General features: G+C 39.3%; 1 long non-coding RNA gene and 1 other non-coding gene across 12 annotated transcripts in view; one reads left to right on the top strand and one right to left on the bottom strand.

The window, feature by feature from the left end:
- The window catches only part of LOC112930647 (uncharacterized), a 229,539-nt gene that overhangs the window by 175,601 nt on the left and 31,535 nt on the right, over positions 1–22,403 (bottom strand). For 5 of the 11 annotated variants that reach the window (XR_011994926.1, XR_011994918.1, XR_011994919.1 and 2 more), the window contains 4 exons: positions 17,335–17,481; positions 16,626–16,808; positions 15,715–15,827; positions 14,984–15,173 (listed from right to left, as the gene is read on the bottom strand). This is a non-coding gene — a long non-coding RNA (uncharacterized lncRNA). Of the gene's footprint in view, positions 1–13,802; positions 13,932–14,541; positions 14,646–14,983; positions 15,174–15,714; positions 15,912–16,625; positions 16,809–17,334; positions 17,482–22,403 lie in introns of all 11 variants that reach the window. The other 6 variants (XR_011994924.1, XR_011994928.1, XR_011994922.1 and 3 more) reach the window with 4 other exon arrangements.
- On the top strand, positions 18,187–18,377 carry LOC112930742 (U2 spliceosomal RNA). Its single transcript, XR_003237203.2, has one exon. It is a non-coding gene; the product is annotated as a U2 spliceosomal RNA (small nuclear RNA).

Genomic DNA, 22,403 nt, shown 5'->3' with positions numbered 1-22,403 from the left:
AATTATTTAGTGTCTGCCACCTTACATCACTGCATTATCACTTTCAGGCTTTTATATTTTGCCCCACTGTCTTTCTGTCATATCCCCGGATTAATTTCTAACTCTGGGTAATTAATTAATAGATTTTCTCTGTTCTCACTCCAAAGCTATTCAATGATGCTGAAAAAACTTAGACCACTGGGAAGATTGATGCCATTACAAAAGGATGCCTTCAGATACTCCTTCAATGCATCTCCCTGCCCTAGTCCTCATGAGTGCTCTGACAAATCTTCACCACTCCTCTCTTGTCCACCCTCAGCTGACTACCTTGCTTCCTACTTCCTAAAGAATAAAAGATCCCAAGAGGTGCAAATATCTTCATTTTACCAGCTGATAATCATCCTTAGCTTCTTTCTTTCTCTCTAGCAGGAAAGAAGCAAACATTTTTTTTTCTAAGGTCTCTCCTTCAGATGGATTAACAACTTCTAGCATTAGGTAATCGGTTCGGCTTCTGCTTCTCTCTTTCATTATAAACATATTTCCTACAAATGTGCTTCATTCTTTTACTTTTTCAAAAGTCGTCCTTTTATCCTACCACTGCTTATAGCTTCCCTTCTATTCCTCTCCTTTCCTTCAACACCAAATGTGTAGAAAATGTAGGCTGTCTGCCATTACTCTTACTTTTCTCCAGTCATATTCGTCATTGCATCCATTGTAATATGGCTTACATTCCCACTAATTCAGTCTTTCTGACATGACCATAAACTTCCTTATTTCCAACCAAAGGTTGGGTGCTTAATCTTCATACTGCTTGGCAGCTTAGTGAAATCTGGCACCAGTAAGACTCCCTTCTGCTTAAAATCCTTTTTTTTTTTTTTTGCCTTGGCTCCCACAGTGTCATTCTTCCCTAAGGTTCCCTTGCTTCACTCTCTCCTTTGGTAGACTCGCCCATCCTATTCATTCTTTCAATGTGAGCTAGTTTGCTAAATTTCCCTCGATGGCACTCTTCAATGCTTTTCTCCTCATTCTCTTAGATTAGAGGTTGAGGAGAAAGAAAGGTGTTCTGTTGTTACATAAATATTGCCCCTTTTATTTAGCCAACATTCACCTGTCTGTAAAGGTACTCGAAAGGCCTTAAAATTCCTTTTGAGTTCCATGGCCTCTGGAGATCCCTACTAGGATTTCTTTCAAGTATTTCAAACTTGATATTTATCTCCCACCCCATCTCCAGTAAATTATCCCACTCTCAGTACTAATATGAATGGCATTATTATCAGTTACAGTCTTCTGACCCAGAGCAATTTGCTGCTATCCCTGACTCTTCCCTCTCTGTGCCTCATCACATTCGTTGGTCACTAACATTTACTGATACTAACTCAGAAATATTTATTGAGTCTAGCCTTTTTCCATGATTGACAGAGTAAGCCATCTTTAAAAAATAATCATAAAAACAGGGCATTTCAAATCATAAGCCCATTTAAAAAAAAGTGTAATCATATACCTTGGTTGGTCGCTTTCTACAAGATTAAAATTCAGATTCCCTTTGCATTCAAAGCTCATCATCAGGCAGCCTGGGTGGCTCTGTGGTTTAGCACCACCTTCAGCCCAGGGCCTGATCCTGGAGACCTGGGATCGAGTCCCACGTCAGGCTCCTGGCATGGAGCCTGCTTCTCCCTCTGCCTGTGTCTGCCTCTCTCTCTCTCTCTCTGTCTCTCACGAATAAATAAAATCTTAAAAAAAAAAAAAAAGCTTATCACCATCTGGCCTCATCACATCTTTTTAATTCATTGTTTACCTCCCCTCCTTCATATGTACATCTACCCAAAACCTCACCATACTGATTTTCCATGGTAATTGTGGGCCAACTTTGCAGGTGCTAGGTTCTCTGCCTAGAAAGATTTCCCCTACATTTTCATTCTGCATCCGTTAATAATCAGACTGAATATCATCTTTTTAGGTAAAACCTTTTCCAGTTACCCCACAGAGCTATTGAAACTAACAAAATCTTCTCTAATTTTTTGTGTGGCAATTTATCCATCTTCCTGTCACTGATACCACAGTATAGTCCTTTAGAACAGAGAAGTTATTTCACTTATCTCTATAACTCTAGAACGTGGCACAGTGCCTGGGAGATAGGCAGTAGTCAGTACATATAAAATTGATATTTTTGATACATATTTTATATTAATCACTGAAAATTAATGATAAATATTCAGGTAGGGGAAGAAACTCACCACACACCACTATTTTAATTTCAACATGTCTATCATGTTAAACTCAAAGGCTACCTTTACAAATTAGCTAAACATGTAGATAATAAAGAAAGTAGATTTTTAAGCCATTTTATAAAGCTATATTTATGGGACAAATTAGGACTGTTAACAAGATAGCCTGAAGACTAACATATTCCTGTCAATTATAATATAAAATCTTATGTGGACATGCATGTTTATATTTTCAGTCTATCTATCTGACATATATTAAGAATATAATGTATCATGAAATGTACTTAAAATAAATAGCTTAATGTCTACTTCTATCAAAATAGTTTTTCAATAATAAAATAGATTTATTTATTTATTTATTTATTTATTTATTTATGTTCATATTTTAAATGACTCACACCTTCATGTCTTAAATATATTGTATACTTATCCTGTTGTCAATGTATAAGAAAATAAAGTACTTTTCAGATATTTAGACCTAATCATATTTTCTTTCCGTCCTATTTGAAAATTTACAAATCAAGTATTGACCTGCTTTGTTTTTTTTTTGCAGTAAGAATGATACAAGTGGAAGTTTTCCTAAATTTGTTTGAAACACTCTGTCATGGCAGTGATATCAAAAATTAAATCCAGCTCCAAAATTTTTCTTTGGACCATACTGAAAACTCTAGAAGAATAAAAATAAAAGTGATTTTGGTAAAAACAGAAGCGACCATGTATTATCCACTACATTACCAACATGCATCCACAACTACATACATCTTGTTAATAGAGAAGAAGAATGAGAGAGTGAGTAATACAGGGCATTGTCACCACCTATATTTATGGTTTTCATGAAAGAAACCATTTGGAATTCACAGAAAAAAGCCTAAAGTATTCATTGCTGCAGAAGACAAGTGTTGCTCTCTGTGAGTTTTCACTATAAACCTTTTCAGTCTTTGTTGTCATATCTGAGCATCTGCTACCCTACAGTAGGAGAAGTCTAAACACAGCCCCATGCAGCTGTCAAGTTCTGTTTTAAACTTTTGTCAAAACCCAAATTCTTTGCAAGCAGTCATTCATTTGAAATTTGTATTCCTCACTGATTACTGGGGCATTCTTAACTGTTCCTGTGCACTCGTGATCCTGTAACATAATCACAGGAGTTGGGTATTAATATTTTTCTAATTGAATATCTGAAGGGAAACCATCACACTGATTTTGCCTCAGACACCTCTGAATAATTTGCACACATCTGACAACTAAATTTCACCCGTTTCAAAGTATAAATCCCAGAAAGAAATGAGAATCTAGTATCTTCCAATTAAAATACTTTCATAGGCCATCAATAGCAAAGTGGAATAAAAGTGAACATACCACGAAGATTAAAATGAGAGGCTCTCAAATAAGGGTGACCACGGTTTCCAGGAAGGTAATCCTTCTTATATTACTTCCTTTAACACTTCCTTCTACAATCACAGAGAACAAGTCTAAGAGTCATTTATTCCATTTCCAAAGGGTAGAACTCAGTAGAGCAATAAGCAAGAAGAAATTACTCATTTTCCTTATCCTTATATCCTGGATATAAAGTAAATTGAAGTCTGAAACCATAAGTATTAGGAAATCCAAGATATGGTGAAAATAAATATAAAAACAAATACAAATGACCGCTTTTAAAGCATATAATTTTTTTAAGAACGTTTTCTTCATGTTTCTAAAAGGAATTCAATACTCAGACTCCTCCTTTATTGGTAATACAAAAGCCAAAGATAAAAGCTGAGGTTTTATGATACCACATCCACTAAACACATACGTTATTGTGCTAATAATATTTTTAGGATGATATTTTAATATTGTGATGAAATGCTAAGATAAAATAAGAAGTGTATTTTAAGAAACGTAGTCATTACAGTTTGGATTAAACCTAGTCATTAAAGTGTGTGTCTTTGCATTCTTAATCAGGTATTTACATCTTTCAGTTGGCTTGAAATGTAATATAGTTTAATAAGATAGAGCCATAATAATAAGTTATTAAGAAGGCCCACATTTCTTGATCAGATTAAGAAAATTTCTGTAAGTCCATGAAGAAAGCCTATAAGCTCTGCAATTGTGTATCTGTGGTTTTAAAGAATTCTAAGAATGGACAGCCAATAAAGTGGGTTCAGAAGGCTCAAAGCACATGGGAAAAGGTGCAGAGCTGGCTTTTAGTAAGATGTAAAGAATGACGAGTAGAACAAAGAAAGAAAGAATTAGGTGGGATGAGTGAAGAGGAAGACAAAGCAAGAGAAAGTAGGCTAAGATCAAATTTTTCATTGGGTGTATGTGATGGGAGCTACCACTTGAAGTTCTTGAGCAAGGGAGTGACATATTCAATACAGAAGTCAGCAGGCAGGACTCAAAGGGCTATAATGGGTTTTACAGAAGGGAAAAAAAGATGAAAGAGCGAGTAAAATGTCGTAGTAGTTCAGTGACAAGGAACATAAAGACTGCCATGTACATCATGAAGTGTTTTACCCCAGTATCCTGTCTTTGTGCACCAAAGAATGTGGCTCACTTATATGACCTTGATACTGATTTCAAGTGATTAGGGATGTATTTCTCTCCATTTTTCCTCTGAACGTGATATCACAGTCCACAGGTCAGAATTCACAGCTCTTTGGGGTGTATGTATGGAAGGCGACACTGTTTCACACTGACCCACAAAGTATCATTGTTGAATATCTGAACTAGTCACCAATTAGGTTCACATAAACATTTGAACTTCTAGCTTTAAAGTTAGAAGGTCTTTACCAATTTAGAAGTTAAAATTAGAAGACCTAGCATGGCAAGATCTATATTCTTACATAACAACACATTATTTTGATTTTCAGACAGGGCATGCCTTCTCCAGCTTGCCAGAGTCCCCACTATTCTCTGGCATTGCTCTGCTTGAGGCCCCTTCAAATTTTAATGTGACCTGCCTGGCTCATTTGAGTTCCCAATCTTGGATCTCAATCTTCCAAAATGGATTTATATTTTGAGATACTTTCCTCCAGTGGTTTCCCTAGCCATGGAAAGTACTAATAAACAAAACTTATCTTCATATACGGATTATTGCTAACAAAGAACTTTCCTAATACAATCCACACAGGCACCCTATGAGCTAGGCAAGGTATTTTCCACCATATTGCATGAAAGAAAGGAAAGTGTAGCAGATCAAGAGACACCTGTAAGCTGACCCATTGCAAGTGTCTGAGGTGGCACCAGGTCTCACGTCTTTTGTCCCCTGTTAATTGGTCTTCCCACTCCTGTGAGCTCCCAGAGCTATACCCCAATTCTTGTATCTTGAGTTTTAGCCAACAGGTCTTTTTTTTTAAAAAGGTTTTATTTATTTATTCATGATAGACATAGGAAGAGAGAGAGGCAGAGACACAGGCAGAGGGAGAAGCAGGCTCCATGCAAGGAGCCTGATGTGGGACTTGATCCGGGGACTCCAGGATCGCGCCCTGGGCCAAAGGCAGGCGCTAAACCGCTGAGCCACCCAGGGATCCCCCAACAGGTCTTTTATGACATCCAGCCCTATCTCTCACATTCGCTCAACATCTGTTCCCCCTCCATTCTATCCTGGGACTCCAAACTCTGCCCAATCTCAGCCTCTATTCACTGTTGGCTAGCTTCGATGGATCCTCCAATTCCCACCTGAAACCTCACTGCCTGAGGAAACTTCCTCAGACATATCCCGCGACCTGGTGCTATCTCTCCTTCTTAGTTACACCTATTGTGCCCTCTACTTACCCTGTTGTCACATGTTCAACTCTAGGTGACTATCTTTGTTTCTATCTGAGCCATGAATGCTACAAGTTTGGGAATAAGTTGCTCATTTTTTGCAGTGTCTCCAATCCCTAGAAGAACTCTGCTGGTATGTGACAGTGTGGTGTCAAGATTTTGGTTTTGATTGTAAAAATAGTGTTTTAATGGCATCAGTCTGTCTTAAATGAATAGCAACTGACATTTATTGAGCACTTACTATCAACTTCTTTGGATGCTCAGATGTCTTTATTCAGATCAGAGCTACATGATTCTGGATGGCAATAGAGTGTATATGTGTACAAAAATAAGATACAGGGATTCACTTGTGCCACTTTCTTATTATCTAGGGATATGCTACCTTCATCCTTTAGTTGACATGGACTATAGTGGTGGGATTCCTTGCCAATGACCCTAAATTCTGTGTGGCTCCACCCAGGGTCTAGTTTCCAACCAAACATTGTCAGGCAGCTTATTTGGTTCATTGGGCAATTTCTTCCTGCTGTTCCACATTATCTTTTTTCCTTGTTGCTGATGTCTGGTTTGCCAGTTAGCAATGCATGGTTACAATCTTCATTCTTTAAAGTGTTTTTTTTTTTTTTATAAGTACCATTCTTTTTCCCTGGAATTCTTAAAAAAAAAAAAAAGAAAAGAAAAAAAGAAAGGAGGAAAGAAAAAGAAAGAAAAAGAAAAAGCTGTTTTTAAACATCTAATCTCCCTAAGATTACTTACTCACTTTCATTTTCTAAAACAAAAGCCTCCATTTTGTCAAGATTCCCATAGCTAAAATTGAGTAGAGATTGCTTACTTTTTTAAAAATTAAAAGCTATCTTAGGTATGCCTTGTCTCATAGATCCTGGAGGCAAGGCTAAAGTCCTATTTAATAGTAGGGAGCTCATTAACCACTGATGAATTTTCTCATGGGGAAGAAGGAACAAATATGATCACAGATGCTGAGTTTTTGAAACTAGAAGGAAACAGTTAATGTGGAAAAGACAGTTGGAAGATGTTGTGAGCATGAATACAATTTTGCTTTTAACCACTCTATCTTTTAGATATTGCCCAAGAAATAGGCAATCACAGAAAGGTGATGTGGAGAAGCAGAGAAACAATATGAAAATATTCCATAAAGACAGCAGTTCCATTGGGAGACCAAATAAGAGTCCCCAGAAAACAGGTCATGAATGAAGAGTTCGAGGAAAACCACACTGTGCAAAAATACTATATTTACCATTACTGAGTTTTTTATTTTTTATTTATTTTTATTTTTTTATGTAGGCCCCATGCTCAGCCCAGCACAGGGCCTGAACTCATGACCCTGATATCAAGAGTCACATGCTCTACTGACAGAGCCAGCCAGATGCCCCACTGTTACTAAATCTTAAACTCTTATTTTTCCAGCTCTATATTGTATGTCACCTACTTGTGAAGCCTTTTCTGACTCCATAGCTTGAGTTCATCACTTCTTCAACACTGATAGGTCAATCGGTCCCTCCGTTTATTACGGTGCTATGATGTTCTAAATCTGTACTTGTGCCTCCCCAACCAGGCTAGAAATAGAAACTCTTTGGAGGTAGAACCAAATTGCCACAGTTGTTTCTCCAAGATCTAGCAGTCTCCCACAGGATCTGGCACTTATGGGTGCTCCATAAACAAATGATCAATATTTAAATGATGATATTAAGCTTAAATAATAGATTAGATACCAGGGCAGGGCATTGCTTAAGAACAAGAATGGAGCTCCATCTGAATTTCAGAAAACTATGGTCGCTAATGTAACGGTCAGCAAAGGGCTCCTCTATAAGGGCAAACGAGAATCCTCTATTTTCTGCCATCGTTTTTACCTTCACCGAATGCAGAGAAAGTTCTATATTAACAAACTGTAACACTGGTAACACAATGATTGCTGCCAACAGGTCCTCTAAGGTGGCATCTCTTCCTTGAAGCCAAAGTCCAAGTGAGATCTACCATAACCAACATGTATGCTGTGTAGATGCAGCATTTCAAACAGTAGTGATGTGTTTGGAGGGCTGGGCCAGGAATCAGGCAAAAAACAGTTTTGTCTTGAAATCTGAGACATGATTTTGCTAAATAAAAATCAAAAATAGCGTCTCTGACATTTTCTGTTTATTAAGCCTTTTTTCTCTCATCTATTTCCTGCAGACACTTCTGCAGATGGAGATGGAGATAGGCACCTGCTACAGATCCTGTTCTCCCTTGGGAAATACACATTTGCTGTTTTTCATGGCCATTCTATTTTAAAATATGCTTTCAGGAATGCTGAAAAGGGGAAGTTGCTCAGCTAACTTGCTCTGCCCAGAAGAGCACTAACCACTGTGGGAACTAACCATTTTGCTTTGCTGGCTTTGTGTCATCATGCTTCTTTTAATTTCTTCAGCCTACTTCGATGCAGTGGGAGATAATATTATTAATCAATGTAACAATGAGCCTGTGCCCTGGAGACAGAGTACCCACCCGAACCACAGTGGTATCTTCATTATCAAATAAATGAATTTATAGCAGTCTAGATTTCTTGGTTCTGTAGGTTATGAGATGATAGGCCTTCCAATAATAGACATATCCCATATAAAATTCAATTTGCGAGGGTATATTGTTAAGACATGCTGCTGAACTTTAGTGAGATAAAAAAAATACAAAAACAGGGGACGTGGCGTTTAATTTTATTTTCAACCTGGGTATTTTCAGGTTTGTTGAATCTAATAATAGATGAGTTTGTGTTTTGAATGTCTTTTTTAATTTTATTTTTCCAGTAATTTATTTTAATTATATTTTTACCAAAGTATCAATCCACAACAGATTGTAAGTTCAGAGGGAAGAAAAAAGGTCCCCTTCGAGAATGAGAGCACTCAGAATGGCAGTGCAGCATAGTGTGCAGGGTCAGGCTGACCTGGGTGGGATTCCACCTAGAACCATGGGGACAAGTTACTTAACTTCTCTGTGACCCAACTGCCTCATATGCAAAATGTGCCTAATGCTATCTCTATCGCAGGGTCCTTGGGAAACCCAGGAAACAGTGGTTTGATTCAAAGCCCTGTTTCCCTACAATAAAATGGATATAATACCACTGCTGCAAAGTTGTTGTAAGGATTAGATAATTGGGTAGCCTTGCAGCCCAGTGCCTATTTGGTGTCTAGCAAAAACTCAGTTAGCTGTTATTATTATTGAAAAGTATCTTGCCCATAGTACATACTCAATAAATACTTCTTTTTATTTCTCACTTTTGCATAGAAGATTCTGAAAATGTTAATGCCTTGTGGCCTTACTCCAAACCCCTGAGTGACCTGGTGGCATGGCCTGACCATGCCACATACAGAAAGTCTACAGAATGATCCGGACCCTTTGAGAAACTATTTGTGGATCTAGCCCATTGGTGTGGACTCCTTGTTTACCAGTGGACATTTGTTTCTCTTCCTCTATTTTCATGGAGAACATTCTCCTTTGGGCTATCTCTGATTCAATGACAAAGCCCTGACAGGAGGCAGCAGACAGGGGTAGGAGAAGGCACCGAAGAGTGATGTCAGGTAATGAGGAAAAATGTCAAAGAGAGATAATTTGATCTCTTCTTCCACAAATTACTAAACATAATGTGTCTCTGCATGCCCTCTATTAAAAAAAAATTGCTTGAGGAGGTAGGCATGATGGGTAAAAAAGAAGACCAAGAAGCTTCTATACTACTTTTGACTTTAGAGAACGCTTTGATTTGATTGTTACAACCCTCTGGCAGACCCTTTTATTCCCACTTCACTGACAAACTGAGGCTGAGGAAGTAAATGGTTTCCTAAGCATATACTGCTGCTGAAGGCATACTCTAAACTTAAATCCAGCCCTTCAAACTCTGAAAAATGTGCATAGAAAGTGTTACATATACACAGAGAGTATTTTAGGAGAACATCTCAGCCTAATAGTTTGATGTGCAAACAACTTGAAATCATGAATACAGGCCTTTTGTGAAAGAAATACAATAGGTAACTGACAACGAAAGTATGGATGGGGTGTGCACAGAGAAAAGTGGATGTATAGCCGAACATAAAGAAGAGCATTAGGAAAAAATGCTCAAAGGACTTCAGCTTGTGGTCTAAGGCATAACTAGGTTCAAAACTCAGTCATAATTGGAAAAAAAAAAAAAAAAGGAAAAGCTGACAGACATTCCCAAGTGACCCCAGGCTTAGAGAGGCAGCCTTTGAGGATGTCAGACAACCCCCAGGAGAGCCCCAGCAGGCACCTTCCACAGGAGGACTAACCTTCCTCCTTGGCCCAGTTAACCACTCCCACTCTGGGGAGATCTCCTGAAGGCAAGGGAGAGATCACACTGTCAAATAAACTTCTCCGGCTGCTGCTGGATGCCTGCAATCTCATCAGCTCAGTATTTGATCTTTGATAAGAGGTTAGTGACCTTGACAAGGGCAACACCTCAATGTTCTCCGTCATCTAGACCTTTATGTGGATAAATTTCAGGTCATTGCTTGAAAGGAGGTTTTACCAGGAAAGGCAAGAGAGGCAGGGTCTGGGCATTGAGAGGCAGCGAGGACAAAATGCACCTTCTGGCACATTAAAAGCTGGCAATGCGGAAGGCGGATATTGCCTTTTCACGATGTTGTCTAAGATTAGCCATCCTTCTTTGACTAATGCATATAGAAAAATTGTATATATGGGGTATGTGAGTAGCTGCACAGACATGCAATAAATAGGAGCGATACTAAAGATGGTTACTGACGTTTATTGACCTCCTACCATACGCCAAGCACTGTGCTTTATACTCATTATTTCCTGTAATCTTTACAGCAACCCAAGGGGGGTGGGTATGATTACTTTCCTCATTTTATAGCTGAGGAAGCAGGGTTAGAACTGTTTAAACAGCTAGTAAGCAGTACAGCAGGAACTCAAACCCGTCGATCCGATTCCAGTTTAACTGCTATGTTTATGCATTAACTTAAGCTGCCATGTTTTCAGAGGATGACACAGACACACACACGCATCAATCAATACCGCAGACCCTGCAGCAGAGAAGACAGAGCCACCATCCACTGAGTTTTTAAGCTCCTGGTTTAACACATACCAAGTACACAAGAATTAGACAAACAAGGAGAACATGCAGCAGTTTATCTTCAGAAAAGATGGGAACCAAGGAGTGTAAGAGTGAAAATGGAAGGCGGATGGGGGTGGGGGTGTGTGTCAATCTTTAGGTGTGGAGCAAGTGCAAAGTAGAAATGGGAAATGAATAACTTTCTGTGCCTCTGGAAGGTAGGAGGTAGAAAAGAAGCTTTAGAAAGCGTCTAAAGCGTGAAGGGATTGCTTTAAGTTCAACAAAAATTTACAGATTTGATGGGGCTTTCTGCTAAATTCTGACAATGACCAACTAAAATCCCTGGGTGGAAAAATGTGCCCAGGATCAAGGAGCTATGGCAATTTACAATTCACATATCTATTGCCAATTCATCTGTTTCACACCCCTGTGGGCCTCTATTTTGTACTTTACAGATTCGAATAGGAGCCTCTGGGATATTCATCAGTGTTGGGGGAGAGGGGTGAACTAGTACCTGGCACATAGCAGAAGCTAAGTAAGTGTTCTTTGAAAAAATCATGGAAGGGCAAACATGGCACACACATCTCAAATATCAGATTTTCTCAACAGTAAGCAAATTAAAACTCTTTCTTTAATAAAACAATCACGATATATAATGAAATAATGTAAAATGTGAGCCAATTTCTAAGCTAAAACCCAAAGCTTCGAATTAAAAATGCACTTGCTTTGGTACCTGCTTAGGGTCCCACCCACACCCCTAGACCCTGAGGGAGTCCTTGTGGTTTCCCCTCCACCATTCTTATTACTTGGTTGAAAAATGTGTACAAGAAGTATATGTGTGCAAATAGGTGAGTGCACATATTTAACCCAGACCATGGACCACTGCCTTTCATGTTTAAAAATGAATCCATTTAAAGGAACTGCTATCTTTATGTCTTATTAGATAGAAATGGTACATCATTCCTTTTAGCTTATTAAGATAGTGTAGTGGGGCTCTGAGAACCATAGCAGCTGAAAGGGAACTGCCTCCTTCCCTCACTCCTCACCACCACCATTAGTACATCTCACGTACTTATTTGAATGATCAACAAAAGAAGGACATTTTATTCTCCAGCCTTTTTCATTTAACAAATTAGAAAAGAAACACACACACAAATCATCCCCTACCCATTTACTCCTTGCTCCCAGCCATGACTATCCTGGGCAAGAGTCTCGAAACCAGAAAGCAATAAGTGAACAAATGCGAGACCTCAGACAACTGGACATCCAGAAGGCCATTTAGTGCACTCAAGTGCAGTGGAGGTTAGCTGTGCCGGGTGCCTGACAGGATATGGCCAGATCCTTGGCACCGTCACTTCAGTCAAGGAATGCACACAATAACTGTGAAATATTTTGATGGTATTGATCCTGAACACTTCTTTACAAAATAAATTAGTATCTGAGATTCCTCATGGACCCTAAGAGACATTTATTAGTAGGAAATCTTTGTCAAGCTGAAGCCAAATTGGCTAAAGAATCTGTCTAACTGCTAAACTGGAAGGGACTTCATACTCTTGAAAATACCCCAGGTACACTCATGGTGCAGGCATCCATGGCCTTTCATCATTCTTTTTCTTTTCTTTTCTTTTTATTTCTTTTCTTTCTTTTTTTCTTTTTCCTTTTTTGCTTAAACCTCAAAGACAAAGTTATTTAGTTTTCCCACTGCACCTTCTATTAACTTCTGATTTGTTTGATAAGAAATATCCATATTATGACACTCATAAAACATAAAACAAACTAGGGTTCTAGTCCATGGTAAGGTGGTGCGTGTAAAGGCTCTAACTCCAATGAAAGAGGATCTGTAGGGTTTATTTCAATATATGGCCTGTGGGCACCAGCTGGGGAGCATGTTGATTTATTCATAAAATAAGCTATGATATTATCATAATAATCTAACACATCTTGGAACTTTGGTCCTCCTGCCTTAAATATATACTACGTTTATCCCTCCTAGACTACTCTTACATAGTGCTCTTAAGCTTGTATATATATTCAGCATGAACACGAAGTGATATTATTCATCCCAATTTCACCACTCGCAAGGAAGTCCCCTCCAATGAGATGACACCACGGTCTGCTGCTGCGGAGAAAGAAGGCAGACATCTCTCCTCACTCTATCAGTTCCCTAAACTCTCATCTTCAAGAACATGAGAAAAAGGCATCCAGTGTGGCAGAGTGACAGGTCAGAAGGTCAAGGATCAATACAGTGATGTGTGTTGGGATATTTGCTTGATTAAGCGAGCTTCATAAAATATTTAAGAAGGTGTATACTTACCACTTAGGAAATAGTAATCAAATGAACAGAACAAAGTAAAATCCATTCTCAAGTTCTTGTTCTAATAGAAGTAAACAATCACAGGTAAAAGGTACTCTTTGAGGAACTTCACATATACTTATGTTTTATGGGAATTCTCACCCTGCCTATTTAGTTTCTGCTAACCCAGGAGTTACTATTAAAGCTATTTGGAGTTCTCCCACTGCATCGTATTTAGGCAGTGGTAGGAAGTAGCCCAATAACATGCTGGGAAGAGGGGGACACCCATTTGGGTTGACAAAATCCACTCTAGTTAATCCTCAAAAGTGAAATTTCTGCATCCTATAATAGGAGTTGCTGGGTATTTGATTAAATACCCCAGGTATTTGGTCCCCAACCTCCTTTCCATTTCTCCCTCCAACTGGCAAACATGAGAATTTAGACCAGAAGAACCTGAAGAAACAAAGTGTGTACTTTAATACAGAAATGCTTTTACCTGCCTTCCCTGCTGTGAATGAAATGGGCTGGGCTTTCAAAATGTTAGCCAGCTTAACTCCCAGTTGGTGGCACTGGAAAAATGTAGCCATGCAGTCTTACTGCTCTGTTTCTGTTCTTTAACTACCAACTGGAATATAATAGAGGAGTTGAAGGGGAACAAAAGAGAGATGAATCCAGAAAGAATCCAAAGAATGACAACAAAGCAAGCAAAGAAAATGATAATGAGTCAAAGACATTGTGCTTGCCAAAGTCAGCAGCCCAGACTATTTTCACATTGAAGATAATTACTCTTCCATTAATTGCCACTTTTCCCCTGAAAAATTCATGATATTTCACAAACTACAAATTATCTGTGGAAATTCATCTTTGCGACATTTTAGGAAAAGTCATACCAATGTGCTTAACCCAAAGACAGATGTCTACATTCATGTTGCTCAGACATGGATAAGATATATTTTACGTAGTGGAGAGGATTTGGGTATAATGGAAAGAGCAGTGATGGTGAAAACACTAATATTTTTGAACTGGAAAGTGAGTACCTGGCCACTTTGATGGATTACAGGATAGGTACCAAATAAAGGGGCCTAGGGACCTGTGTCTCCTCGTATTGTATCTACAGGTACCTGAGCTTCCCATACGTCCAGTTCCTTCATCACTGCTCCATTGTCTTTGGTACTTGTTTCCTTCTCAGGCATATGTGAAAGTATTACAATAGTAAACACAAGGCTGGCACTTACCATGAAATCTTTATTTCCCATTTTAGTTTTAGAATACTTCCCAAGTACGCCATCGTCTTTGGTTTGTTCACATTTAAGAGTTCACACTTCCAAAGTTAAACCTCCTGGAAGGTTAGAAAATAGTGTGCCTTTGCCCCCCTTAAGAATTACAATGTACATAATTTATTTTTATTTAAGAATGTTGTATGATATACTGAGTTACAATTTTCCAAGCTGAGGACAGAAAAACAGTAACAATAATATAATTTGTACATAAATAAAATACATTATTAAATAGCCTAGCTTTCAATGCCTCAAATTGGTTACAGTTTAGGCAGTGTATATAAAGCTTTATATTACAGATTTCCATGTCAAATTGACAAATGCAAACTTTCTTGGGGCTGGGATAATGCTAAATAAGATCAAATGTAATCTCATTTTATGAGACATGATAAAATCTTACCTCATCAGATGGGACATCCAGAATGTCGCATTTTCCCTGTGATTTTATTAATAAAGCAGAAACGGCCTTCTAATAGCTACTTCTTCCTTCAAAGCCTTGTCTCTCTGGGTAGTCAGAGTCAGGGTTTGAGCTAGGTGATCCAAAGTTAGAATGTAAATTATAAACAGTTTTTGTTGTTGTTTCTGCCAGTCTGAAAGTTCAGGACAAGGAAGAAAAAAAAAAAAAAAGAACCAAGAATGTTCTACTGAAGAGCAGAAAGAAAAGCTTACTATTAAGATAACTCTATACATTCCCATGTACTCACTAGCAGTTTACATTTTAACTTTCTCATAATCAGTTTTTGATCCCAAGTATTAGAAGTTAAATTACACCTACCCCTAGACATAGCCAGGGGTAGTTGGGCAATTTTCCACTTTAAGACCTGAATTATCTTCCTTTGATCATCTACTCTACTCAAATTCATTATAAAAATGACCAATTTACCATCCCACTTCACATGAGGAAAAGACAATACTATACACTGTGGTTCCCAGGACAGAGCAACCAAATGCTACCTGGGGACAGATGAACATGATAGAGCATGTATGAGTAACTTAAATTTTCCAATTATTCTTTATAAAACAATTGCTATACTGGCCATTATGAGTTCCAAAAACATACACTTAGAAGCATGAGCCATTAGCATACGTCATTTTCTACTGGCGGAAGCCAGCTCGCAATAAATCTCTTACCTTGTAGAGAGATGGAACAGCACAGGGCTCATAATAGGATGAGTGATGCATGAAATGTTCTTCAGCTCACTTCCCCTGGGATTTATACTTCCAAACCTAGGAACACCGTCTGCCTGCATGGATGGAATGCTAAGTAATGCAGTACAACCACCAGTGCGTTATGTATAGCTTTTCAACTTTTTGAAATCTAGGAGAAACTGTGAAATAAGTAAACACGTAAGCAAGCATGTGTCTAAAAATTATGGCACAAATTGGCTGGAAAAATACACAGTTCAAATAAAGAAGATTCGTAATGAGCATGTGTTTTTAAGTAAAACTGTGTAAATAATATGCTTTTTCTTAGGAGCTGAAGGATTACTGCACTCCTGGTTATGGGTTTAAGACTGAGGCTGTTTTAGGGGATCCCTGGGTGGCTCAGGGGTTTAGTCCCTGCCTTTGGCCCAGGGTATGATCCTGGAGTCCTGGGATCAAGTCCCACATCAGGTTCCCTGCATGGAGCTTGCTTCTCTCTCTGCCTGTGTCTCTGCCTCTCTCTCTCTCTCTCTCTCTCTCTCTGTGTATCTCATGAATAAATAAAATCTTAAAAAAAAAGACTGAGGCTATTTTATATTGTACAAGGAAATCACTGGATCTTAATTACAGACAAAATGTTGGTCAAACAGTCAAATTTTTTTCAAAAGCATTCAAAGGAATGAAGAAAAAAAAAAGTGAACCTAAGAAAAAATACATGAGAAAAATCTTGTATACTCAAATTCTCATCCAATTTGCTCATTTAATTTTGTTTTTAAATTGTCACTAACTTTTTTAAAGGCATAGCTTCAGATGAGATTTGCTTCCAATCTAAATTTAGCCTCCGTTCCTCGTGTCATATTTCTTCAGGCATGAGAAAGAAAATCAATGCCTCTACTCACCTTTGGAAGAATTTCACTGCCAAGTCTCCATGGTTCTATGGGATCCAATAATCCGTGGCTCAGTATTGATTTTTCTGTAACACCTGTAGAAACAGCCTCTCCTTCCTTTTTAACAAAATATAGCAACAAGAATCGTGTAGTTTCTGAATGAATTAAACAGAGGCTATTAAGCATAACTTCATCCTGCAAGGAAACGTGGGTTGTATTTTCAAAAGAAACATTACATTTGCTCAATATTTTGGAGCTATTTAACAACTTTTTAAAGATAACGTCAACACCTACTTTTAAAGATAATCTGCACATAATTTCTTCAGGTATGTGGTAGCTAACTTGTGTATGACAAATTGTACTTATTTTTTCTAAGGAAATAGACACATGGTAAGAGACAGATCAGTAAACCTCAATCCCCAATTTAAAAATGTCTCCAAAATCAAAACTCTTTTTGCATATGAAAAACCACATCATGTCTTTAAACACCTAAAGTTTTGATAAAAATATAGGATGACCCTTTCAAGCAGTGGAATAGAGTAGACCAAACCCTAGGAGAGAGAGTACATTACACTTTGGAAGTATTTTATGGCTCTGAAAGAGTTGGAAGAACAGGCAAGAGCCACCAAGCTTCCCACTTTCCTTGAAAAACAAAAACAAAAAAACCAAACCAACCCAGACCAAACTCCAGAAAGTCATGTTTCCAGCATTCTTCACACACCTGATTTAAACCTCAAAGGTATGAGTCTCCCCCTGGGCAGACTTCTTTGGGCATGTCTGAATCTATCCCCCGTAGCCACTGTGTACGCTGAGTGGAGTCACTCGAGTTGGCAACCCACTCTGTCACTCACTCCATCAGCCTGAGAATCTGCAAAATAAAAATGCAGTGTTAAAAAAAAAAATTCCTTTTACATTTGCTTTTCCCAGCAAAATCCTAGAGGAGAAAACACAAAGCAGGTTGTTTCTCACAATATATGTGACATCTTGGTTAAAAGTGACACGACCATGTTGCACTCTGACAGGTTTAGTGCTTGGAACTGACAGACAGAAGCCCGCAAGAACTACCTTCCTGCCACATATATTTAAGCTCATATTAAAACCTTGATTTGATAGTCCCTTGATTAGCTTGAGCAACAGTGAGTGCTACTGCCTTTCAAGTTCATTATAAATTATGCTATTTCTCACATTACTGTCAATTTAAGCTCCTGTTTTACTAAAATGCAGTCATTTAAACACTCATCAAACCTGTGCACATTTCTGAGTTAAAGAATTAGATCAATCCAAACTCCAGCTCAAGGGAGAAGTTCCATTGTTTATCAGGCCATGTCTACACTGGCTGAGCAAAGCGCTCTGTTCAGAAGGAGAAGCGCCTTTGGCAGCTAGAGTCTACATAGCTGACCCATGGATGCTCGGGTGGAGCTTCTTCACCTAATTACACACGTGCAATGAAATTACTAAGCATTTGATGAAAATGACCCAGGATGACAAAAAAGCATGGCATGATTGTTGTTCTAATTTATTTACATGGCAGTCATTTAGAATATAATTCAAAGAACCTATTAAAAAAATAAGAACCACTTCTCGGCCTTTTGGCTAAGATCAAGTGTAGTATCTGTTCTTATCAGTTTAATATCTGATACGTCCTCTATCCGAGGACAATATATTAAATGGATTTTTGGAGCAGGGAGATGGAATAGGAGCTTGCTCCATCCACTCCTCGCATCGACCTGGTATTGCAGTACTTCCAGGGACGGTGCACCCCCTCGGGGGAAATGACCGGCTGTCAAAGAGAAGTTCTACCCTACGGAGGGTGTGGCGGTCGTCGGGCCTGGGGCCGGCTCCTCCCTCGTCTCGGGCCTCTGTCGCTCAAGGTGATACGCCTTGCTCTTGGTGCGGCCCCTAGGGGGCTGGCTCTCAAGCCAGGCTTTGGCCTAGGAGTTTACCAGTCAGTCTTTTCCTCGTTCTCCTTGGGGCGCTCTGACACCAGAGGTCTCCATCCTCTGTCTGCCTGCGCCTAACGTTCCGGACCTTTGGGAACTCTAATGCAACCGTACTGCCTCTACAGATCCGGTCGGAAGGAGTTGATGTATTGACTCTTCCTATCCATGAACACAATTTCGCTCCTTTCCTTTCCTTCTTTCCTTTCCTTTCCTTTCCTTTCCTCTCCTCTCCTTTCCTTTCCTTTCCTTTCCTTCTTTCTTAAAAAAAAAGAAAAAGAAAAAGAAAAAAAAAGAAGAACACTTATACTTCTTAGGCATGATGAACATGGGCATTGAAATAGTTGACGACTCAACATTTAGTCTGACCCAGGTTGTATGCTTCCCAAACAGGACCGTGGTGGCGTGATTTTAAAATGCAGTACTTTTTCCTAAATGGTCTAGGTTAGGCTTTAACCCCTGACTTTACATTTGTAGGGGGAAAGCCTTCAGACTTCAGATAATTAAAAACTTCATTTAGACCTCCCAGAACAATGGGCCAAAACGGCAATTGATATTTTGCAGGAAATATTTTATACCCTTCCAACCTGCGCCAACAAGATATTATTAACAACTGTGGGTGCATTCTATTCTGGGGACAGGTCAATGCCCTTGTATCACCTCGAATTTTGAGGTCTTTTCACCAATTTTTTAAATAAAAAGATGTTTAGCAGAAATATTCTATTAGTAGCTATGAAATTATAGGTTTCTTCCTCCATCCCCCCAAACACACTCCACCCTGTGAAATAACAGATACAACATTAATCACCTTTGGAATTTTACCAGGCTTCTCTCATGGGTGAACTAGCAGGGCTGGACCAAACTGCCTTGAAGGAAGGAAGCCCCCCTCACCTCCATGGAAGCCTTTAAAGGCTGTCACAGATCACTCATTCCAACTCTTCAAAGAAAGCAGGAGACAGGATTTAAATGTGTGGGAATCCATCCACACCATCATCTATGAACCATACTTTACTTCTACCAATATCACCTCCAAATAAATTTGCTACATCGAAGTCCAAACCTCAGTTTCTCTAATTCCTTGGACTGCAGGAAGGATGATCTCTCATTTTTTTGCTACTCCCATTTTCCGATTTTCAAGAGCATGGCCAGTCTGTCTGTTTCTGTTTGACAAGTGTTCATAGGCTAAAGCTCCTTTTTGCTGGGAGCAAAATTCCACCTTCAGACTGAGTCACGGCAACAAGTTAGTCGACTGACTTTGCAAAATACCACTCAAATTCTGAAATTAAAATATATCTGGGATCCCTGGGTGGCTCAGCGGTTTGGCACCTGCCTTCGGCTTAGGGAGTGATCCTGGAGACCTGAGATCGAGTCCCACGTCGGGCTCCCTTCACGGAGCCTGTTTCTCCCTCTGCCTGTGTCTCTGCCTCTCTCTCTGTCTCTCATGAATAAATAAATAAAATCTTAAAAAAAAAAGGGAAAGAAAAAGAAATCTGGGCTGTCTAAGAATCACTTTATTTAGCAAGGTCCATCCAAGATAAATCAAATTATCTCCTTGTCCTGTATGAAACCCCCAAGAATGTCTGGATATAAAACCGCTGTCAATGTTTTGGGCACACAATGTTGAGTACCTCATGAGGACGACATAAAGCAAACAAAGGTCCTTGTGCTTTCTGTGTGCTTGGCACTGTTCTACAACACCGTATGAGCTCACTGACTACCCGCTAACAACCCTATAAGGCAAGCTCTGTTATCTTCCTTTGAAAGAGAAAACAGAGTCAGAGGCAACGAGGAAGTTGCCGTGGATCACACGGTAGGAAGTGGTGGGGCTAGGATTTGAATCCAGACAGGCTCCCATCTATGCTTTTACTTGGCTTCTCTCCTTGCCCAGCCATGCTAACCAGACTGCTGTCATTACGGACAAGGATTTATGTCGAAAGGTGATTCTTTTAAATTGGTGCTTTCTTTCCTATATAAGTGGAATTAATTTGCCTGGAACTAAAAGCTTTACTCTGTGAACTGTTCTGGCCCCTTGGCTCATTTTTCTGCTTCTTCCTTGGAGGCATTTTCTTCCATATTGAGCCAGCATCTCCTCCTTTCAGAATAAGTTGGATGTCCTCAGAAGCAAAACTGTTCCTCGCTAATCATCATTTCAAGGGTACCGTTTACTCCTTTAAAGCTTATATCTTGGAAGATGCTTACTGAATGTGGAAAATAGCAAATAAAGAAGAAAATGCAAAGGTAGAAACTGCTAATTAAATAGGGCCTCTGAGTAGAGCATGAACCTAATCGTTGCCTCATGGAATTGGACCTACTGAAGTCAGATCCTGACACTACCTTTTACAAGCTGGACAGGTTGTGTTTTTCTCTCTGTGCTTTAGTTTCCTCATTTTTTTTTTTTTTAAGATTTTATTTATTTATTCATGAAAGACAGAGAGAGAGAAAGGCAGAGACACAGACAGAGGGAGAAGCAGGTTCCCTGCAGGGAGCCTGATGCGGGACTCCATCCTGGGACCTGGGGATCACACCCTGAGCCAAAGGCAGACGCTCAATCACTGAGCCACCCAGGTGTCCCTTAGTTTCCTCATCGATAAAATGGGCATAAAAATAGTACCATTGCTCAGGGTCGTGAGGATTAAATAAACTAATCTATGTAAAATAGTTTGACTCAGTGCATGGCTCGTAGCAAGCCCTCAATAAATACATGTTGTTGCTATTACATTTAGTTGGTCGCTGCAACTAAGCCTAGCCTTCAGCTGCCACTAAGCACGTAACAATCAAAAGTTTTTGCTATTTGGGTGTGAAAGTATTAATAGGGATTTTAGGAAAATCGGTTGTAGTCACAGGAAATCCTTTCAGCCCAGGGACAATTTAGCTTTAAGAATTCACTGTGACAGATCTCTACAAATAATTTCATTCCACTTTATTTTGCGAGAGCACAGGCAAATCACAGAATATGACACAACTACTTAGAAAGTTATCAGAGCTCACAATGTTGTCAGACACCTAACCTCAAGCACCAGGAGCAGATTTTTCTATATGGCAAGGTTTTAAGTAACTTGAAAGGATTGCTTGCCTAATTGGTTTTTTGTTGTTGTTGTTGTTTCTTTATGTCACAATCCAGATTTCAGCCCAGAGTTACTGAAGTGAAAGTGACCTGGACAGTGGGGAGGTGATTCTAACAATTGTGCAATTCAACAGGAGCCAAACTGTCCATGCATTCAGCTCATCTGTGTCTTTCTTTAGTCCTTTTCTTTCTCTATATTCTAAAAGCTTGGGCTTATGTGTAAGTCCCAACTCTTTGAGGCCACATGGGTGATGTAGAAATGGCTGCTTAGGAACGTGAAATAGAAATTTCCATTGTAAAGAGAGCATAATGCAAGTACTAGAGGAAAACGACTCATTGAGTGAGCACTTGCAATTGAGCTATTCGGTAAATGTTAGACAAAAGGAAAAGAAACAGATTGAAACCTTTCTTCCTCTTGGTTCTAAAATGAACCCCATCACCAGAGAGAGACAGACAGACAGCAGACAGACAGAAGCCTGGAGGCCTAACAGGAGAATCATGGAGAAGCCATTCTGGGTAAAACTCACACTTTTGCCCGGATATCCCAGGGTACACAGGACTGTGATGGGACTTGGGGACTTCTTGCTGGTCCCCAGGAGGCTAGGCGTGAGGAGAGTGCCTCATTCCCCAGCACCTCAGGGATGGCATATTCCTTGGCGATCCAGAGGGGAAGCAAGTATGGACGGATAAAATAGCACCTTGGTCAAGACATGAATTTTTGAATAAAGAGTCCAATGTGCAGCCTCATCTGACATAAAGAAAGTAGACAGAAAATAGAATGGAGAAAGA

This window comes from Vulpes vulpes, chromosome 10 (genome assembly GCF_048418805.1).
Source record: "Vulpes vulpes isolate BD-2025 chromosome 10, VulVul3, whole genome shotgun sequence".
Taxonomy (NCBI): domain Eukaryota; kingdom Metazoa; phylum Chordata; class Mammalia; order Carnivora; family Canidae; genus Vulpes; species Vulpes vulpes.
The sequence above is the reverse complement of the archived record's forward strand: the minus strand, read 5'-3'. Positions and strand labels throughout refer to the sequence as shown.